The sequence below is a fragment of the Lactuca sativa genome, chromosome 5, assembly GCF_002870075.4.
Source record: "Lactuca sativa cultivar Salinas chromosome 5, Lsat_Salinas_v11, whole genome shotgun sequence".
Classification (NCBI taxonomy): domain Eukaryota; kingdom Viridiplantae; phylum Streptophyta; class Magnoliopsida; order Asterales; family Asteraceae; genus Lactuca; species Lactuca sativa.
In genome coordinates this window covers 19,029,394-19,052,404 of record NC_056627.2, presented here as the reverse complement: position 1 = coordinate 19,052,404, position 23,011 = coordinate 19,029,394, and the positions used below count along the sequence as shown (strand labels likewise).

At 40.8% G+C, this 23,011-nt stretch overlaps 2 non-coding genes across 2 annotated transcripts; both read left to right on the top strand.

Annotated features, from left to right (window-relative positions):
* Positions 1-5,436: 5,436 nt before the first annotated feature.
* Positions 5,437-5,542, top strand: LOC111910558 (small nucleolar RNA R71). The gene has a single exon (XR_002856568.1). It is a non-coding gene; the product is annotated as a small nucleolar RNA R71 (small nucleolar RNA).
* A 6,651-nt stretch (positions 5,543-12,193) lies between these two features.
* TRNAT-CGU (transfer RNA threonine (anticodon CGU)) lies at positions 12,194-12,267 on the top strand. Its single transcript has one exon. It is a non-coding gene; the product is annotated as a tRNA-Thr (tRNA).
* Positions 12,268-23,011: the final 10,744 nt, after the last annotated feature.

The window sequence follows — 23,011 nt, the reverse complement described above, 5'->3', positions numbered from 1 at the left end:
CCTCTAGAGACCGACAGAAAAGCTACGCTGACCAAAGGAGGAAACCTTTGGAATTCCAGATAGGAGACCGTGTTCTATTGAAGGTATCACCATGGAAAGGCTTAATACGCTTTGGAAAGCATGGAAAGCTAAATCCAAGATATGTAGGGCCTTTCGAGATTCTCGCCAGAATCGGCCCTGTAGCTTACAAGCTTAATCTACCACGTGAAATTAGTAACATACATCCAACCTTCCACGTCTCGAACTTGAAAAAGTGTTTGTCCGATGAGACTCTTGTTATTCCACTCGACGAGATCGAGATCAACGAGAGCCTCAAATTTTTGGAAGAACCGGTAGAAATCATGGACCGAGAGGTCAAACAAACGAAACAAAGTCACATACCCATCATGAAGGTTCGTTGGAACGCCAAGCGAGGACCTGAATTCACATGGGAACGCGAAGATCAGATGAATCAAAAGTACCCTCATCTTTTTCTTTGATTCACAAGTATCTTTCTTACTTTAAATTTTGGGACAAAATTCCCTCTAACGGGGGGATGATGTGACAACCCGATATTTCAACTCTATGTAATGACCTAAAAAGTCAAGTATTGTAGCTACTTTTGAAATAATGAAATTAACTTCGAAAATAAAATGTGCAAAAGTCTCTATAGGGATGTCTATTATGCTAGATAATGTGTCAAGGTTTATAGAAATACTAAGAACACTAAAATCCGAGTTATAACGAAGAAGTTATGACCATTCTAAGATTTCTGACAAAACCGACAATACCGATTAAACGAAAAACGTGAAGATTCAATACAATAGTTTTTAGCCTTAAGTATCCAAATGAGAGTTATAGATAACATTAAACCGTGAGCGTACATAAAAAGAACGTCCATATCTGACTTCGTATGAGGAAGTTATGATTTTTCCAAGATTCGGGTATAACAGTAGACAGGTAAAACCTCGAAATAGAGCTCGAGAGACTTTTGAACAAAACAACCTAAATGATAATAGAAGGTCTCAACATTAGTAGTGCAACGACGAAAAGTCCGATGAAAATGGACATCAGATGAAGAAGTTATGGATTTTTAACGGATTTTTCGTGTCCCGGCCTGTTAAAAATAAAGTCAAAATTAGCCGATGAAGTCTAAACGAGAGTTGTAGATCATATTTTCAGCTATGGGTGCATATAAAGAACGTCGAAAACGGAGCTCGTACTCGAAAGTTATGGATTTTACAAGTTCGGGGTCCAAAATCCGAGGCTGTCAGGCTTGCCACGACGTGGCACAGTTTTGCCGCGACCCGACAAGTGACTGAGGGCGTCCAATCAATGGAAGAGGATAGAATTTCTCCCCACGACGTGGCACTCAAAAATCCCCCTATAAATAGAACTCTTGGGGTGCCGGGTTTAGGTGCTCCATTCTTCCATCTCTCGTGCTGAAACTCTGCGGTTAAGCTCCCGAAGCCCCGGTTTTCACACTCAAGTTCCGAAGGAAGGATTCTATGCTCCCGAGACTCCCGAGATTCCCGAGAATCCCGAGAAAATCGACTTTCACAAGCCGAAGTTTTGCTCGATTTTCATCTCGCTTTCTCCAATCGATCAAGTGAGTTCATACCCTTATAATCCACACTTTTAAATGTTTTATAAATGCTTTTATATGCTTTTAAGGGGGGAAATACATGTAAAACACACGATTATTATCGTGTGTTATATAAAGCTTCATTATACACTTTTTATCAACGGAATCATATGTGATTTATAACTATTATAGGGAAACTTTCGTATGCAAAATATATCACGATAACATCATATCTTTTGAAATGAAAAATGTTCTTATCTATGAATAAAGCAAACACTCTGCTTATACTGTATGTATATGTGTCCATCTTAGGCATTATAAAAATTATACATTTCATAACAAGTGAGCATTTCACTAGGGATTACTATACAAACGAGACACACTTTTAGAAAACTATAATAGGTATAGTTTTACGAGAACATCATGAACTTTTACATACTAGAAACACTATTTTCAAGAAGTCACTTTCACATACAAGAACAAACGAACATTTTCACACGTAAATCTGTTTTATGCTAAGTTTTGTGAGACATTAACTTCACGTACGTTCGAGTACACATTTCAAGTCCTGTATTATATACCAGAATCCCTTGGAGGGGGAGCATGGTGTTTGTGTATAGATCTATACGGGATTGACAACCCCGCGCCCTGACTGTTAGCTATAGTACACCATTTGGGGTGACAAACGTCAGAACATTCCAACGCCTGAAGAACATTGTGTATAGGCATTTCTAGTCAATAGCATGGTTATAAAACTCACAAGGGGTATTAAAAATACATTGATTTACGGGGTTTTTCAGACATATTGGCAATTTTATACGTACATACATTTTCTAGAAACAAACATTGGTCTTGATAGAAGGCTACATTTATGCTAGTAGAAAATATGGGATATTTTAGGAACAAACAAACAAAAAAGAAAACATTTCATTTGATACAAACATTGTCATTTAATACTTACTGCTGATCTACTCTTTCAAAACTACTTGTATGTCCCAGGGATTCGGTAATTACATGTAACAAACAACTTTTGAAGAAGGGACGCTGCGGCGCCAGTTTAAATTCATATTTTGACAACATATTGTAATTAGTTTTGGACATGTACCTTTTGAAAATGTAAGCTTTCAATTATATATATGATGGTTGTATTGCTTTTTTACTATGTATTCATTTGTTATGTTACCACATGAAGTCATCCGCCCCCGAACGTTTCCACCGTTCCGGTTTGGGGGTGTGACATGTTATATTGCAATAACAACTTAAATCTTCAAACCCTTAGTCTTGAAAGCAAGCACCACAAGTATAGTGCCTCTAATGGCTCACAAACACCACAAGCAATTGGAGAGGCTATAGAGAGAGAAGAGAGGAGGTTGAAATCGTCCTTGGGAGCTCTTAGAAGCAATTGGACGAATTCTTAAGGCCTAGGGGTCTTTATATAGGGTTGGGATTAAGGTTTCAGTCCTTATCCTTATCCAGTTACTTGCCCACCAAGCAACCACAAGATAAGCCTTGAAAAACCCTTATCTCTTGGACCTTGGATGATTTCAAGGATATCCTTATCCTTGAATTCGTTCATCCTTTAACAAGGATAAACATTGCCCTACTTTGCAACTATCACATAATTACAATTCAGCCCATCTAGTTTAATTAATTACACTTGATCACAAAATTAATTCCTAATTAATTATTGACCAATATTAATTAAACAAATATGATTTCTCCTTTAATATATTATTCTTATAACATATTAATAAATCATAATAACCTCTTTCTCTATTTATTTCTCCAGTCAAGTTGCTTTGGTGAAGGCAACCCAAAAGGACCATGCACAACCGGGTCAAGTATTTACCAAATATGGTTACGGGCTTAAACACTAATCCAACAATATCTTCATCTTCTTGCATCATTGTATCGAGACAAGGTACTTGAACATATTGGAAATCACCATACGCTTTTACAATTCTGCCTTCTGCTGCTCGATCTTTTAAAGAATTAGGAAAAATCTTCATGTCCAAATCAGGAAAGGGACTGGTAACAAGTAGATCAAGATAATCCAAGTTGTTGAGATTTTCGACTGGATTCGTCGAGTCTGTCGACTCGACTCGGCGAGTCGGTGCGAATTCCTTACATTCCAATGTGTTTTGTGAATCAGTTCCTTTAAGCAGCTTCTCTATCTCCTCTAAGTCTTTTTCAACATTACTATTTCCTCCAGAAGATAGTAGAAATTTACTTGGATCTTCTTCTTGTAGGAGTACAAGTTCTTTTTGGAGTATTTCATCATCCAAATCAATGGAGGAAACGTCTTCTTTTCTTGTTTCTTCTTGCTTAATCTCTGGTATAGCTTTAAACACACCTGACTCATCTCCTACCCTCAATGTTACTATAGACTCGCATACATCTATCAATGCGCATGCGGTATTCAAAAATGGTCTCCCCAAAATAATTGGAATTTCGGGGTCTTCTTCCATGTCAAGCACTACAAAGTCCACGGGGAATACAAATTTATCCACTTTTATGAGGAGATCTTCACAAACACCTCTTGGGCGAATTATTGTCTTGTCCGCCAAATGGATCTTCATATTAATAAACCTAGGCTCCGGTAAATTCAACTTCTTGAAGAAAGAAAAAGGCATTAAGTTAATACTTGCACTCGAATCGGTCAACGCTTGAGTAGCAAGTATATTTCCAAATTGGCAAGGAATCGAGATGCTCCCCGAATCGCCCTTCTTTTCTGGTAGTTCATTTAATACTAATTCCGCGACTTCTGCCATATCTTTTCTAGCAGCAAAGAGACCCTTTAGCAAGTTTAAATATTTGGGTGTTTGAAGCATTGTTTCAACAAATGGGACGTTGACTTGAAGGGCTTTAACATGTTCCATGAAGGCTCTGTTTGCTTTGACCTTTTCATCAGGTATGGATCGAATTGGAAATGGCAAAGGAGGTCTGTAAGTCTTTAAGGAAACATCATATTTGTTATCAGGGCATGGACTCGTCGAGTCCATTAGAAGGACTCGGCGAGTCGGGTCGAGTTTAGCTGAACTCGACTCTTTTGTCTTTTCTGTTTGCACCTTAGTTGAGACCTTCTGTGTAGGAGTAAGAGGCGTGAAAAATTCTTCATAACTAGATGTTATGGCATTCAGATTCTCCATTCTCGGATTATTCTCGGTTTTACTTGGAAGTTCACCCGGTCTTCTCTCGTTCACTTGATGTGCTAGTTGCCCAATTTTTTTCTCAATGTTGAGTATAGATGCTTGCTGATTCCTAAGTATAGTCCTGCTTTCTTGTATTGCAACATCATGATCATTGTGCCTCTTCTAGGACGCGACGATAAATCTTGTGAACATTTCTTCTAAATTGGCTCTTTTTTTCACAACCGATTCTTTCTTTTGATAGAAACCCCTCTCTTTTTGCTTGTATTTCTCTTCTTTTTCCTTTTTGTATTCTTCATACGGAAGCCATTCCTTCTTGGGTTTCCGCCAATTCTCATCGTATCTATCGCCACTTGAATAGAAAACTTACGCCTTTTTGTTTCCATTTTCATCCAAGTCACTCTCTTTAGTTAAGTGAGGTCCCCTACAATTTTCACATCCCACCCGTATAGCATGGATTGTTTGATCCATCTTTGTCATTCTTCTATCTAAACTGTCTAGTTTAGCCATCATTGTCGCCATGCCATCGTTGACCGTGTTCACTACCCCCTATTTACTTCATTTCATGGGTTGTGGTATTCTCTAGAATGCTTAGAGAACCCTTCAATTAATTCTTTGATCACCGGGGGTGCCTTCTTTGTGATTGGGCCTTGCGAGTCAAGTAACTGCCTTGTGTTGACATTGACTTCGTCATAGAAGATGGAGAGTTCTTGTTGGCTATTAAGGTCATGATGTGGGAAATTCCTTAGCAGGCCTTGTATCTCTCCCAAGCTTCATATAGTGACTCCCCAACTTGTTGTTCAAAGTTAGCAATGACCTTCTTCAATTTGGCTATTTTAGACGGTGGGCAAAAGTAGTCAATAAATTCTTCTTTCATTTTAGCCCATGTGGTGACCGACCCGGGAGGGAGTGACTTGAGCCAATCTTTTGCAGCACCCTTAAATGTAACTGGAAGCATACATAGTAGCTGGGTCTCGCGAGGCACATTTGGAACCTTAAATTAATAAGCTAAATCATTGACTTCATCCAAGTACTTGTAAGCATCTTCGTGGTCTTTTCTATAGAAGGGGATCTCCTTTAGTTGAGCGAGTATGTGGCCCTTTAGCTCAAAAGTAGCAGTAGCGGGAATTGCGGGTTGCACAAGTCTTTGGCCGGTGTCGTCACGCATCCTCTTCTTCCATTCACCCATGGGGACTTCATCAATGTTAGCCATGATAATGGCTAATTCGTCGTCAAAATCGGATTCGTGCCCGAAAGTGAGATCTTCTTCTCCTTCGGTTTCGTACTCGGTGTCCTCTTTGATCGGGTCTTCTATTGCTATAGAGGCGCTGGAAGCTCCTGATTTTCTGCTCTTCTTCTTGCTGAAAACGGACTTTATGTTCTTTAGTAGCGAGTTCTTTGAAGAAACGGATTCTCCAACGGATTTTCCCTTGCTCTTCCTTAGGGTGGAATCCGGGTTTTCTAGTGGAGGAACCAATGGTGTATCAGCTCCTCGGGTCATGAAACAACTGCAAATAAAACAAGAAAAACACGTAAAAAGAACAAAAATAAAATACAAACTAAAACTGTGAATCAACGATGGACTCGCTGAGTTGCTTCGAGTGCACTCGACGAGTTCAAGGCAAAAACAGAAAAATTTTCTAATTACTTATTAAAACGGATATTTATTAAAACCTATACTAACTACTAAATTACCTAAGAATTAACTTTGTGTAAGATAAATCTCACACAAAGGATCGATAAAAATATAAATTAATGCTAATTTAGAACTGTTCCCCGACAACGACGCCAAAAACTTGATGCGCGTGAACTCAACTAGTTTTAAACCTACTTTTAGTTATAAAATAAACACACAAAGGCAGTGGACCTATCAATTGTGGTAAAGCTAAATAAGTAGGGTATCGAACACAGGGAACGGTAAATTAAAACTAAAAACTACTTTTATCTAAATTTAAATAATAAAGGGGTTTTCTCTAGTTTTACAAGACTAGAAACTTACTAACTATTACTTAACCTAAAGACTAGAAAAGCAAAGATTCAACTAAATTCAATGACGAAGGGAACTTCTGTTTAGTACAACTCAATTGATCCTATGGTTGATATTATGGTAATAGTGCAATGGATTAATTCTTCTATTGGCTACCGATTCAAGTGATTAGATTCACGTTCGTTGCACTAATCCTTAGAGAACAAACTAACTCAAACAGTGGCCAGTTGTCTAATTTAATTCAAGTCAATAGATTATTTATTCGGGTTGATTTATTGTAATAGCTAACTAATTTGGTCTTTTAGTTAACCTCTTGTTGATGGTCATCACACAAGCTCACACATGAATTTACCTATTATTCTATTAATTCTAGTTTCACAGTCGCTAATCCAAGTCATATAACAAAGTGGTCACATAAATTATATGAGGTAGCAATTAAGAGATGTTCATGCAGCTTAATTATCTTCCTATTAACAGAAAAACAGTTATCATTCACACATGAGGTTCTTTAACAAGCTAGAATCAAAAAAATCACCAATATTAAATTAACCCTACCATAAATCAAACCACAGTATCAATATTGTCTCCCGAAACAGAAGTTAAAAAGTTTTAGCTCATGATTGAGGTAATTAACAGCACAAAAACGAAATCTAATAGTCTAAACATGATGAAGAACAATAGATTAAAGTAAGAATGATGTAATTTTGCCTCAAATCCCCTTCATAATTGGTTTTGTGGTTGTATCTTCGTTCTCCAGATCTCTCCTGGCTCTGATTCGCAGCTTGCTCCTCCCCAAGGGTTCCAGAATACCTTGTGTCGATATGGACAACTGTTTTTGTAGATTCGAACTGACTCGCCGAGTCCATGACTGACTCACCGAGTCCATCCCTTAATTCCCGTACACGGTAAGTCATGGAGTCTTTATCCTCTCGAATCTTCGATGAGACTCGCCGAGTAGTCGACCCTACTCGCTGAGTACCTTGTATTTTTATCATTTTTCTTCTTTGTTCAACTCTCGAGCTCCCAACCGCTTCTCCTACTTCCTTTTTCTTCCGAGCTTTGCTTTTGGACTGAAAACATAATTCAAACACTTTTAAGTATCTTTTGTCCATGATATGCAATAAATTAGCTAATAAATGATAAAAATCTATACTTAATATAAGGCTAAATATGCAAATATCACCTTCCGTACTGAGATGGTGGCCATGATGGGAGCGCGTACATTGACATTCCAAGAGTTCAGAGCTTGTGGAGCACCAGATAACCATAGGGCTAGGGACTCCATTGCTATCAGCAGGTGGTTGGATGATGTCGCCAACGCCTTTCGTTATAGCCGTTGTCTTGAGGGGGACAAGGTTCGACTCGCCTCCTGTCTTCTGAAGGACAGAGCACGTGATTGGTGGGAGGAGGTTGGACGTGCTATGAGGGATGATGCCATGTTGGACGCGATGACATGGAGTGATTTCTCGACTAGGTTCAAGGTCGAGTTTTCACTGGTGATTGAGGTGCAATAGTTAGCATGGGAGTTCTAGGATCTCCAAAAGACTACAGAGACAGTGGCGGAGATCACCGCCAAGTTCAGAGAGAGAGAGCCCTTCTCGTGCCGCAGTATGTGGCGGACGAGGAAATGAAGAATGCTCGGTACCATGAGATGGTGAGGAGCGCTATCAGACATTTTATGAGCTGGTCTAGCTGCAAGACGCTGGAAGACATGATCGCGCGAGAGAGAGAGAGAGAGAGAGAGAGAGAGAGAGAGAGAGATTGAGTTGGAGTCAGATAGGAAGAGGAAGCCGGATGAGATGAAAATATCTACGGGATTGGGAAAGAGGACCAAGACATCATATTCTAGATCGAGAGGTCATCAGGATCGTAGTCGCTGTGGCAAGTGCAGCAGGATGAACGAGGGTGTGTGTAGGAGCGGCCGTGGTGGTGATTCGGGCTGCTTCAAGTGAGGCCGGATCGGTCCTTTTAGCAGAGATTGTACTGCTACCATCTCCCAGGGATCAGACCTGATATGCTTCCATTGCAGTCGGCGGGGCCACAAGAAGGCCCAGTGCCAGAGTTTGCTTTCAGCAGGACAGGTGATAGCACCTGCCCCTGCGACTTTGAGGATCACCGATGGCAGTCAGGGCCGGGTGGAGGCACCTACGGAAAGAAGCAGGGCGTACCGGTTGGTTTCAAAGGAGATGCGAGAAGCCCCTGATGTGGCAGATGTGTATCTTTCATTTTCTTATAATCTTTTATTCATGATTTATTTGTTATGGTATTGCATCGATATTAGTGATTGTACCTTAGAATTCCGTTTCCTGCTTATGATTGAATTACATGACATCTGCATACCCTGGATTTTACAATGGTAGTCAGAGGTCGTTCCCTTTTAGAGCAGGTTACTCAGGATGCAGTAACTGTAGCATGCATGTATGGGACTCGGGAGTGTCTCGCTGGTTTTCAGGGGAGGCATTGTTTGGGTATTGGTAGGTTAGATCATCAACAATGGTAAGCTTGGGTTGACAGCAGAGTGTCCAGAGGATGATAGGGAGAATCAGGAATTCTTTCCAAGCTGTGAGCTGTGAGGAGCTAGTTGAATCGAAGTGGGGGAGAACCACCCTTGTGGCTAGAAGCAGAAGCAAGTGCGAGACTAGGATGAGTTTGCATTTTTAGTGAGGAAGAAAGCATCTCAAGTGACTGTTTGCATTGAGGAGTACGTGAGTTGGGAGTTAGGAAACTTCCCAACATTGAGTTCGTGTATTCACGATTAGTTGATGACTGGTTTGCGGAAACTAGGTTAGAGATTTTTCCGGCAAGGCGCGAGTTTAGGCAGGATATAAGACTGCAAGATAGCCGCAACATTCCCTAATGGTGAGTCAGTGAGAGAAGTGTTGTAAGACTGCGGGTAAGCTGTAGCTTTCTATAGTAGCCTAGTTAGTGGAGTGTGGGAGGGGGACCGTATCTCCTAGTTAGCATGATAAGAATCAGGAAAGGATAGTAAGCTAAAACTCGAGGAGGAGTGGGATCGCATAGCCCTAGATAAGTGAGACCTGTGGGAGAGGCCGCTATGAAATATAGTTTGGGTGAGACCCGTGGGCGAGGCCCGTGTACTTATAGCAGCACAGGTGGGACCTGGTAGAGACCGTAGCGTCAAGGTAAGGGATCGAGGATCCCAGGACTTCTAGAGCCAGAGTGGCTAGGTAGATAGAGCGGTTCAGGTAGCCGAAGTTCCTTCGGAAGTCGCTGAGAGCGACCGAGAGATTGTCCGAGCGTTCAGTAATCAGTGGGAGACCGGTATTTCTGTTAATAGTAGATCAGCTGGGACCAAAGTGGTCTCGGTTCATCCGGAAGATGGATGAGAGTCAACAGGATTTCAATCATGGGCGATGATAAGGGAATTTGTACGGAGAGCAGTGAGATGATCAGGAGATGCTAAGTCGTTCACGGCGGAATTAGATAATCTCAGAGTGACTGATTTGACTCTGTTGCATAGCTCTCGTCTGAGTCTTAATCGTTGCAGAGATGAACCTTTTACTCGAAGGATTATCTAATTCACGCGATGGGTGGAGCTTTCAGCATTGGAGCATCGTAAGTGAATCATTCAGTGGGTAACGGTGTGATGGCCGACATTGGGAGTGACCGGGATTGCAGTTTCAGCGTAAGGATTATTCTTGATGGAGATTGGAAGGGTTTGTTGCTTGTGGAAAGTTGCCTTGGAAAGGCCGGTGACAACGTAGGGTAAAGGGGTGAACCCCTTGGATGTCAAGTGTAAGTGCTCGGGAAGTACCAAAAGGATTATCGGTTGCGTAAAAATGTTGTACTCGAGGGTGGTAGTGATTGGATTGTTCTCAAGATGATATTTTCAAGGATTGGACCGAGCAGGCAAGGTATGTGACGATTAGAAATGCCGTGAAAAGTTGCGGGGTTGTTAGCCGAAGCGGACTTTGAGGACGAAGTCTAGTTTAAGTGGGGGAGAGTTGTAACACCCTGAATTTAGAAGGTCAAGAAAGGAGAGAAAAACCCCAAGTCAAGAGGTCTACTCATCGAGTCCAGGGAGGAACATGACGAGTAGGAGAGGATTTTAAGTCGCGGGTTAAGACCTACTCGACGAGTTGGGGGACCAACTCGATGAGTTGGTCAGGGTTTGGGAAACCCTAAATTCGGTCCTTACACTCTATTTAAAGAGCATGAGGCCTCTCACTAAACCCTTACTGCGCTCTCAAGACCAGAAACAAAACCCTAGCAACCCAACTTCATTTCTTGAGCTTTGTGAAGATAAAGGTTCACTTTGAGTGCACATCTTGGAGGATTGGAACCAAGGATCAAGGAAGGGAGTGGAGACATAACTCTTACTTCAGTTTTTCAGCTATTAGAAGGTAACAAGTCCTTACCTTGAGCATTCATTTGATAAGATCCCTTCATCTTGAGCTTTATTGCCATTTCTAGCACATTTGTGGCTAGTGCTTGCATGGAACACGATCTGAAGTTTGCAACTTCAGATCTGGACTCTTTAAGACCCTTAATGTCATAAAGTCTTAAGTTTTTGAGACTTGAAGCCCTCCTTCATAGCAAAACCCTTCCTTCTAGCTTAGTTTTGGCTTTGGGGACTTGTTTACATGTAAAGGTTGCAACTTTACGTAGAAAGCATGCTCTAGGAGGTTAGATCTACCTTTGGGGACATTAGTTTGATTGAGAATCGCCTGAATGAGAAGTGAACTGAAGGGGCTCGGCGAGTTGGATAGCTAACTCAGCGAGTTGAAGAGGGTTTTTCCGTTATTGGTTTCTGCATGAACTCAACGAGTCGATAGGGTGACTCGACTAGTGGATGGGGTTTTCTCAATTATGGATTCTGCATGTGCTTGACGAGTTGATGGAGCAACTCGGCGAGTTGACCCAAGTTTATGCATGGTTCTTACGTTTGTATTTTGGATACCCTTATAACCATCGAAGGCTGTTGAAGTGACTAATTCCTGGAAATTAGGAAGCGTTGAGAACAAAGAAATTGTTGGAGTTATCATTTCTCTTTAGTACCAATACTTTTGATGTTAAGAAAGGATCTCTTGCAGGAAGGTTGGCTAGAGATTTGTTGTAAAAACACTAGCCCTACTCAGTTCATAATGATAATATTTTCATCTTATTTATCATTTTATCATTATGCACATAAGGGAGGAGCCGTATGCGATGAAAATCTCATGTACGGTTCTGTAACGGAGATTCTTTGAATTGAATGACGACCGTAACGGATGTCAGCTCAATCCGAAGGAAATTATGCGGAAGCTTTTTATGACATTTTAATCTGCCAATAGCAACATAATAACATCACCCCAAATTTTTATAAAAAAAAACAAAAACAAAGAAAGAAGGGGTCAAGTCAAATAGTCTTCTTCACAATCTACATACTGTGGCTAGGAATGTGGTACAAGGAATTCCCATTTAAGGATCTCATTGCTTTAGTTGAAAGATTCCATTTGAATTGGAATCTGGTCATTCACTATGACCCGCTAAGCATCCATGGCTGAATGGTTAAAGCACCCAACTCGTAATTGGCAAATTCGTAGGTTCAATTCCTACTGGATGCACGCCAATGGGACCTGGTTTAGGTGGACAGCCTGACAAATATACATCCACAGGAATTAGCTTATCGACTCCACGAATAGTACTATAAGAATCGGTACTGAACATCCCCCCTGTAATTGTACATGCTCCCATAGCAATAAGATATTTTGGTTCAGGCATTTGCTCGTATAATCTCACTAAGGAAGGGGCCATTTTCATTGTTACTATTCCGGCTGTTAAAATAAGGTCCGCTTGTCTGGGTAACCAGGGAACTCGGCGAGTCAGGGGTTGCATCGACGAGTTGGTTCAGGATTTCAGGGTTCTGAGTTTTAGAACTCGATAAGTTGATGGAGCAACTCGGCAAGTTGAGTCAACTCGGGGCGTGGACTTTGACCATTGACCGTTGACTTTGACTTTGACCAAGTTTGAGCTGGTTTGACTTTTGAGGGTTTTGTGGTCTAAGTGTTATTTTGGTATTGATAGTTTGGGGAGCCGAAGGATCAGCAGTTCGGGAATTTGCCGGTTAGCAGTCAGAAGTGTTTCAGCCAGTCTTCAGTAGTGCAAGGTGAGTCTCCTCACTATGTGAATGGGTCTACGGCCATAACGCCGATCCAATTTAGTTTATGTATGATAGGAAGACCTGGGGGTTAGCCCTAGGCATTGTATGTTAGTATGTTTCTGGACCAAGGTCCGGTGCCGGGGGAGGCCTGAGGAAATTTTATTTGTATGTTATTCCGGATCAAGGTCCGATGCCGGGGTAAGCCCGAGGAATTTTGCATGTTATATTATACCCGTTTTCTGTATGATACTTGTGTGTGCCTGGTAGGGAGGTGAGGGTGGGCAAGGTCCCGTATCTCTCCGCTAGCAGAGTATGGACGGGGTTCCGTATCTCATTAGTAGTAGAGCAAGGGCGAGGCCCGAGAGAGGAGAGAGGTGAGTGTGGGCGGGGGCCGAATCTCACCACCAGCAGGAGCGTGGATGGGGTTCCATGACTCACTAGTAGCAGGACAAGGGCTTAGCTCATGTGTTATGTGTTATGTTATATGTTTGTATATGCTTAGCGGGCGGGGCACAGAGACAGGCGAGGCATAAGAGAAACAGATCTGTATGCTGAGCGGGGTTCGATGCCAGGCGGGGCCTGATGCCGGAGCAAGTGCGATGCTGGGCAAGTCCCGATGCAGCGGGCAGGGGCCCAGTATGTGATTACGTGTATGGTATGTGGTAGATTGGGGAACTCACTAAGCTTCATGCTTACGGTTTTCAGTTTTGGTTTCAGGTACTACCGGTAGCCGAGGGAAAAGATTGGGATGATCGCATGGCACACACCAATAAGTTTTGGTCAACATCTCTCTAACTCGGGCCTACTCGGTCTTACTCGGTCCTACTCGGTCAAACTCGGCCAACTCGGTCAAACTCGGTTAAAGGGCAAAATTGTCATAAAAAGAGAAAAAATCAAGAATTTCAAGATTAATATGTATAATACACTTAATGATTTATTATTTAACACACACGTGTGATTATTACTACATATATATCTTAAATTTTTAGTAATTAATTATGAAGTGAGACATTTGTGTGTATTTCAGTTTTTATGTATTCACATGTATCTAATTTTTCTATATATTTCAATCAAATTATGATTTTAACTTATGATTTTGACATATATAATTTTCCTAAAAATATTTCTACATGAATTACTGAATCCGAGTACTCTCGAGTACTCGCTACTCCCCAGTCGGCCGAGCAGCTGCCGTGTAGCGAGTTTTACAACCTTGGGATAAGGAATGCATAGAGTAGAGCTAGTAGTATAACCTCTATGCATAGAGTAGAGTTAGTAGTATAACCTCTAGAGTAGAGCTAGTCGTATGGAGTATGAATGTGTATGTATTAGTAGAATCTCAAAAACAATCTCTATGTTCGAAATTGTTGTGATATTGGACTTAGTCATGAGATGATGGTGGAAAGGTTAAAGAGGCCGGGAGCCTATATGTAACGCCCCAAAAATACCGAGTAAAATTTTCATTTTAAATAAATCAAAAGAATTCATTTATTATCCCATAAGACGATTAGAGTAAAAGTATTCTCAAATCATCAGAGTTAAATCATAAATAATCATTGCAGAATAAAATCTTCACGGGATGCTTTGCAATCTAATCGGGCCCTTCCTTTTGAAACCAAAATTACCTAAAATAATTAACCACAAAACTGTAAGCACAATGCTTAGTGAGTTCCCAAAAATACCAAATACCAAACATATATTGTCAAGGGCTACCCCCATGGTCTTGGCATGACATAGGCTACCCCCAAGCTCTTACAACCAATTATCTTGGGCCACCCGTAGTCTTTCCTTGAAATACCATGGGCTACCCCATGGTCTAACATCCAAGTGCCATGGGCTACTCCCATAGTCTCTCATGCAATTTTAATGAGCTACCCCATGGAATTTCATACATATGCCATGGGCTACCCTGGGGTCTTCCATACAAGAATTATAAATACAACGAGCATTCTATATAATCTAATGTGTTGGCATTGGTGCCTTCGACCTACAAGTACAACGAGAAGACTTACCTAAACTACTCAAGAGAAGCTCAACAACTATCTCATTAATAGCAAAATGAACCCAAGCTTCCTAAAAACCAAATCTAGACCAATCCTTTCAAATACTCAATTCTACCCAAGTTTAACCAAAAGTCAAACTGGTCAAAAAGTCAATGGTCAAAGTTAACAGTTAACGTTAACTTTAGTCAACCGCTACGTTGTGGCCTTCATAACCACAATGTGTCCCTCATTCACCAAAACATACAAGCATTTCCCAGTCACCACGCCTTGGAGACCTAAGGCGATGCCGTGGGTACCGAGTTTCTAACCGCTTAATAGGTTAAGCCATTTCCTTTGATTCTAAGAGCTTCAAAGTTCATACCTGGTCCATTATATGGTCTAAATGGATAAAGTGTCCAACTTTATCCTTTAAGGCACCCAAAAAGATCAAGATCTCATACCCTCGGTCCAAGTAAGGCAAAATACAACAAGAAATTAATCATTAATCCCTTAATCCCAAAAGTGCTTAACCCAACCACTCCAAAAGAGTTTCCGAAAGCATAAAGGTGGATGCTTTAAAGACAAGCATTTCCAATGCATGTATGGAATCCATTTTAGGTCAAATGGAGCTAAAAGTGACCAAAAACTCATGCGAGGTCAAGAATCCCAACTACAACCTAGATCTACGAGATATAGTGTTCATGGGACTCAAAAGAGTCATAAAGTTGAAATCTTTAACACATGAAACAAACCAAACATTTCTTATGGACCAAAATATGCTTAAGAAACTAGATCTACAGCCAAAGAGTCATGATGATAGACACTTGAGGATTTACAAATAGTCCAAAGAATGATTCCAAGGATGAATGGGAGTTGTTGCATGATCCTTTGGCTAACACCTTATTCTTCTTCCTTCAAAATGCAACAAAACACCACAAAGAGCTCAATCCTCCACAAGGAAGGCTAGGGTTTCACAAAGATGCTTTCTGGAGGCGATTGAGGCTGAGGGTGGGGGAAACCCTATCCACCACTTCCTTTAAATAGTGGCCCAACCCTAGAATCTAGGGTTTCACCAAAATCAGCTGCCACGCCGTGGCACTTATGAACATGCCATGGCGGGTCAGTAAATCCAATAGTCATAAAAATATCGCCACGCCGTGGTGAGGATCCACCATGCCGTGGCCACACAAAATGGAAAATTAAAATATAACATATTAACTTATAACTAAAACGGGTGTTACAACTGTCTCCCACTTAAACTGGATTTCGTCCTCAAAACTTTTCTTGGTTAGAATCTCTAAAATTAATTCCATCATATTCCAAAAGTTGCCTCTAACCACTTCGAAATCAAGGCATCTTATAAAGAACTCGAGAGATGTAACAACAGCAAAATTCAGGTCAAAATTTAAACTTTTATAAAACCGTAATTGAGTATACTAAGTGGTAAATATCGTAACAAGGTTTTCATACATATAAAGAACACAAAAATCCGAGTTATAACGAGGAAGTTATAACCATTCTAAAATTCCCGACAAAACTGGCAACACCGATTAAATGAAAAACGCGAAGTTTCAATACAATAGTTTTTAGCCTTAAGTATCTAAATGAAAGTTATATATAACATCAAACCGTGAGCGTACATAAAAAGAACGTCCAAATTTGACTTCGTATGAGGAAGTTATGATTTTTCTAAGATTCGGGTACAGCAGTAGACAGCTAAAAACTCGAAATAGAGCTCGAGATACTTTTGACCAAAACAACCTAAATGAGAATCGAAGGTCTCAAAAATAGTAGTGCGACGGCGAAAAGTCTGACGAAAACGGACATCGGATGAAGAAGTTATGGAATTTTAACGGACTTTTCGTGTCCCGGCCCGTTAAAAATAAATAATTAAAAATAAAGTCAAAATTTGCCGATGAAGTCTAAACGAGAGTTGTAGATCATATTTTTAGCTATGCGTGCATATAAAGAACGTCGAAAACGGAGCTCGTACGCGAAAGTTATGCATTTTACAATTTCAAGGCCCGAAATCCGAGGCTGTCAGGCTTGCCACGACGTGGCACGAGCTTGCCGCGACCCGACAAGTGACTGAGAGCGTCCAATCAATGGAAGAGGATAAGTTTGACTCCCCACGACGTGGCCATCACTTTCCATGACGTGGCACACCCCAAAAATGCCCCTATAAATAGATTTCAAGGGCTCCGAGTTCCATTGCTCAGTTCCCTTCTTTCTCGCGCCGAAACTCTGCGTTTATGCCCCGAGACCCTCTCAAAGCCCCGGTTTTCACCTTCAAGTCCCGAAGGAAGGTTTTGTGTTCCCGAGATTCCCGAGTATCCCAATATTTTCCCGCATTTTCCACTCTTCCTGTCGAAGTTCTGCTCGATTCTTCTCTCGATTACTTCAAATCAACCACTTCAAACAAGTGAGTTCATACCCCTACAACCACACTTTAAATGCTTTTGAAACACTTTTAAGGGGGGGGGGGGGGGAATACAAGTAAACACACGACTAAAATCGTGTGAAACATCGATCTTTTGCTATACTTTTCATACTGTTGTTTTAACTATCTTATGAAGTTATTATCATGCAAAACACCTCACAACACAACTTTACCCTCTTGGGATACAATATGTTTTATAAATAGAAATAGGTTTTATTTATACATTTTCATACTACATCATATCAAGAGTAACCATTTCAACTATAACATGATGCTTTTACAAGAAAACTCAACTCATCATCACATTTTTGTAACACGGTAGAAAACGAAATCATTTCATATGAACGATTTTCATCATATTACTCGTGAACCTGTTGTTAGCAATCATGTGATGGCATATGGCTTTGTTTGTACCAAACGAAAGTCCCCACCTATAACCAAAGTCTCTTGGAGGAAGAGCATGACAAGTGTGTATAGATCTATACGGGGCTGACAACTCCGCACCCTGACTGTTAGCTACAGTCCGTCATTGGGGTGACAAATGTCAACATTAGCTACTGCGTCTAGTATGGTTATGAGGAACTCACAACACGCGGAAACAATGACTCATGCACGTAGTAATACATAACTCAATCATGCTTGGGGTAATAACTATATTCTAGGGTATTATCGGCATGATCAAAACTCAGGTTAAAACACTTCCACAACTAGTTTTACTTAACAATAAGACTGCACTTCACTTTTAGGAAAATAAGGGATTTTCTTGGTTCAAATACATTCATTTTGTACAACAACGATTTACAACATCATTCTTTTGAGCATGTCATAGTTTCTTATAGCTTACGGTCTTGGTCATTTGAGACTGCATTTCACTTTTAGGAAAATAATGGATTTTCCTGGTTCAAATACATATAGTACATACAACAATCTTTCAAACTCATTTCATCCATCTAATAGAAAATAAGGGATTTTCTGGAAAACATACACGCACTTTCGAATGGCATACATTTTCTCAAAACACCACTTATGAACTCACCAACTTAAATGTTGACACTTTTTCTTTGAAATAACTTGTATTCTCAGGAAACCGCGAGACCAGGTAGCAACTACTTTTGAAGACTAACGTGCTGGCGTTAATAACATATTTTGGATCACCATATTGTATTTGATTTCTTTTGCAAACATGAACATATACAATCATGTAAACTTTTCAAATATATTTATATTATGGTGGTGTGTACTTTCTTTACTATTCAATTGTTATGATATTTGACATGACGTCCTCCGCCCCCGAACGTTTCCGCCGTTCTGGTTTGGGGGTGTGACAGATTGGTATCAGAGCATTGTTTATAGTGAACTAAGTATATCAAAACCATTTTTGATATACAACTATAAACACAACTGGGAAAAAACACTCTGAGTAAGAGTCATACTTTTAAAATTAAATTTATTTAGTTTTTGTAAAGTAGGCATGCATTCATTTCATATTAATAACAGGGTCAGAGTCATAATTAAAACAATATAGAAGTATTATAGATGAGTTGTGCAATATAGGTATGCCTTGGGATATGTAATCGGGACTGGGATAAATATAGCCTGATCAACTATATTTGTCCGAGAGCCGAACTGTGTATGCCAGGGGATAGCTACAATGGACAACAAGTCTAAAACTTACCAAACTTATAAACTTTAGAATCAAACATAACATTTAGAATACTATAGGAGTATTTTATGAATACGATAGTTTAACGTTGATGTCAACCTTATGTGTCGTAGTTCTAGACAATCCTTATCTCCCTATTCTCGTACAAACACAATGGCTGGATTTCCACCTAGCAGGAGACCCCTACTACCCAAACCATACAATCATTAAAAGACTTATTGTCTTCATTGTTATTTCTTTGGCAGTGATGCCGCCTCGTAGATTTGCGCGTCGCATCAACAACGCAACACCTACGCCGCCGCCACCACCCCCACAATATGATCCTGTCATGGTTCAGGCTGCTATCACTGCAGCTGTAGCAGCTGCTCTTACACAGATAAACACTAACGGAGCTGGTGGAACTGGAAGCAGTACCAACCACTTGAATCATGGCACTGGCCCTGGTTATATCAGAGAATGCACATACAAGGAATTTTCGAATGCAAAGCCAAAAACTTTCAACAGGGAAGGAGGAGTCATTGCACTTATGCAATCGTTCGAGAAGACCGAAACGGTCTTCGAGATATGTGCATGCCCAGAGACCAGCAAAGTCAAGTTCGCCGCTTGCACTTTCTCTGATCGAGCCCTCACCTGGTGGAAGGGACATGTGGAAGCCCTATCTCTCCCAGTTGCTAATGCCATGAGCTGGGAAGATCTCAAAATCTTGATGCTGGAAGAATACTGCCCGAGGGGCGAAATCCAAAAATTAGAGCATGAGCTATGGAACCTAAGGATGACCAGATCGGACGTAATCGCTTACACGGCTAGGTTCAGTGATTTGTCAGCCTTGTGCCTAAGTATGGTAAACCCGGAATCGAAGAAGGTGGAGAGGTACATTTGGGGATTATCACCCCAGATCCAAGGGCATGTCCTGGCCTCTAACCCAATCACGTTTGACAGCGCGAAGCGCTTGGCTCAACGATTGATTGATCACGGTGTTAAACAGGGTACTATTACCGCTGTCTCGGAGCCACCGAAGGATATAGAGGACCGAAGGAAACCCTGGGATAAGAGGAAGGGGGAAACCATGCAAGAGAACCCCAAGAGGCAACAGTTAGTGACAGCTCATTCTGTTACTATCCCTACCACCACTACACCCACAAGGTCGTACAACGGCAACCAACCTAAGTGCAACCGATGCAACTTTCATCATCACGGACCCTGTCGTGAAATGCATTGCATTAGGTGCAATAGTAAGGGACACACCGTCCGCTACTGCAGGGAAATAACCCAACCAACCGCTCCAGCCGCAAATGTGGGAGTAGACCGTACTTGTTATGAGTGCGGAGCAACGGGACACTTCCGACGGAACTGCCCGAAGGCAAACAACAAGAATGCTAGTGGAGGAGGCCGAGTATTCGCAATGGGCCAAGAGGAGGCTATTGCAGACCCCACGGTTATTCCGGGTACATTTCTCCTCGATAACTTATTTACATACATTCCATTTGATAGTAGGGACACAGAGGAGTTCCGTGAGTCACAAGTTTAAAAATCTACTCGAATAAACACCCCAATCATTAAACAAAACTTTCATAGTAGTAATAATAGAGATAGACTAAAAAGCACTGAAAACACATACGTAGAATGCACTATCCCACTAATGAACGTCTTACAATGAGAAGTACCGACGTCGGCATTCGACGTGGATTGGTGTGGCCCTACCCATACCAGCTCCATGTGTTATAAAAGACCCTTTCACTTTAACCATCAACTAACGAAACTCGATCGATTTATAACGACAAACCCGACACAAACCCCAATTGGGTTCTAGTTTCAAAACCCCGAGGTACTCAAGTGAGGAGTACTATATCTTTACAACCTTCCCGTAGTACCCCCAACAGATCATTTAGAAATACCACGCATACAACGAGTCAAATCCAAGCTTAGAAACTAGGAGTGAATTCAACCATGAACTTCAAAACGTAGCTGCCCTAATGCATCGAGTGAATATGCTAACATTTAGAAGAACATAAGTAAATAAACCCAAAACCACACGATCCCGATCGGTCGAAGTGATAGGCGGAGTAATGAAGGTCTGCTGAAACACGCACATTAGGATCTAGATTCATAAAGGAACAAGAGGAACAAATCGACCAGAAGCACTCTTGCCTGCCCGCAAGAATTGGAGTCCCAGTCAAAATGCGAATTTCGGGACGAAATTCTCTCTAACGGGGGGATAATGTAACAACAGCAAAAATCACGTCAAAACTTAAACTTTTATAAAACCATAATTGAGTATAATAAGTGGTAAATTTCGTAACAAGGTTTTCATACATATAAAGAACACAAAAATCCGAGTTATAACGAGGAAGTTATAACCATTCTAAAATTCCCGACAAAACCGGCAACACCGATTAAACGAAAAACGCGAAGTTTCAATACAATAGTTTTTAGCCTTAAGTATCTAGATGACAGTTATATATAACATCAAACCGTGAGCGTACATAAAAAGAATGTCCAAATCTGACTTCGTATGAGGAAGTTATGATTTTTCTAAGATTCGGGTACAGCAGTAGACAGCTAAAAACTCGAAATAGAGCTCGAGATACTTTTGACCAAAACAACCTATATGAGAATCGAAGGTCTCAAAAATAGTAGCGCGACGGCGAAAAGTATGACGAAAACGGACATCGGATGAAGAAGTTATGGAATTTTAACGGACTTTTCGTGTCCCGGCCCGTTAAAAATAAATAATTAAAAATAAATCAAAATTTGCCGATGAAGTCTAAATGAGAGTTGTAGATCATATTTTTAGCTACGCGTGCATATAAAGAACGTCGAAAACGGAGCTCGTACGCGAAAGTTATGGATTTTACAAGTTCGAGGCCCGAAATCCGAGGCTGTCAGGCTTGCCACGATGTGGCACGAGCTTGCCGCAACCCGGCAACTGACTGAGGGCGTCCAATCAATGGAAGATGATAAGTTTGACTCCCCACGACGTGGCCATCACTTGCCACGACGTGGCACACCCCAAAAATGCCCCTATAAATAGATTTCAAGGGCTCCGAGTTCCATTGCTCAGTTCCCTTCTTTCTCGCGCCGAAACTCTGCGTTTATGCCCCCGAGACCCTCTCAAAGCCCCGGTTTTCACCTTCAAGTCCCGAAGGAAGGTTTTGTGTTCCCGAGATTCCCGAGTATCCCGAGATTTTCCCGCGTTTTCAACTCTTCCTGTCGAAGTTCTGCTCGATTCTTCTCTCGATTACTTCAAATCAACCACTTCAAACAAGTGAGTTCATACCCCTACAACCACACTTTAAATGCTTTTGAAACACTTTTAAGGGGGGGAATACAAGTAAACACATGACTAAAATCGTGTGAAACATCGATCTTTTGCTATACTTTTCATACTGTTGTTTTAACTATCTTATGAAGTTATTATCATGCAAAACACCTCACAACACAACTTTACTCTATTGGGATACAATATGTTTTATAAATAGAAATAGGTTTTATTTATACGTTTTCATACTACATCATATCAAGAGTAACCATTTCAACTATAACATGATGCTTTTACAAGAAAACTCAACTCATCATCACGTTTTTGTAACACGGTAGAAAACGAAATCATTTCATATGAACGATTTTCATCATATTACTCGTGAACCTGTTGTTAGCAATCATGTGATGGCATATGGCTTTGTTTGTACCAAACGAAAGTCCCCACCTATAACCAGAGTCTCTTGGAGGAAGAGCATGACAAGTGTGTATAGATCTATACGGGGCTGACAACTCCGCACCCTGACTGTTAGCTACAGTCCGTCATTGGGGTGACAAATGTCAACATTAGGTACTGCGTCTAGTATGGTTATGAGGAACTCACAACACGCGGAAACAATGACTCATGCACGTAGTAATACATAACTCAATCATGCTTGGGGGTAATAACTATATTCTAGGGTATTATCGGCATGATCAAAACTCAGGTTAAAACACTTCCACAACTAGTTTTACTTAACAATAAGACTGCACTTCAGTTTTAGGAAAATAAGGGATTTTCCTGGTTTAAATACATTCATTTTGTACAATAACGATTTACAACATCATTCTTTTGAGCATGTCATAGTTTCTTATAGCTTACGGT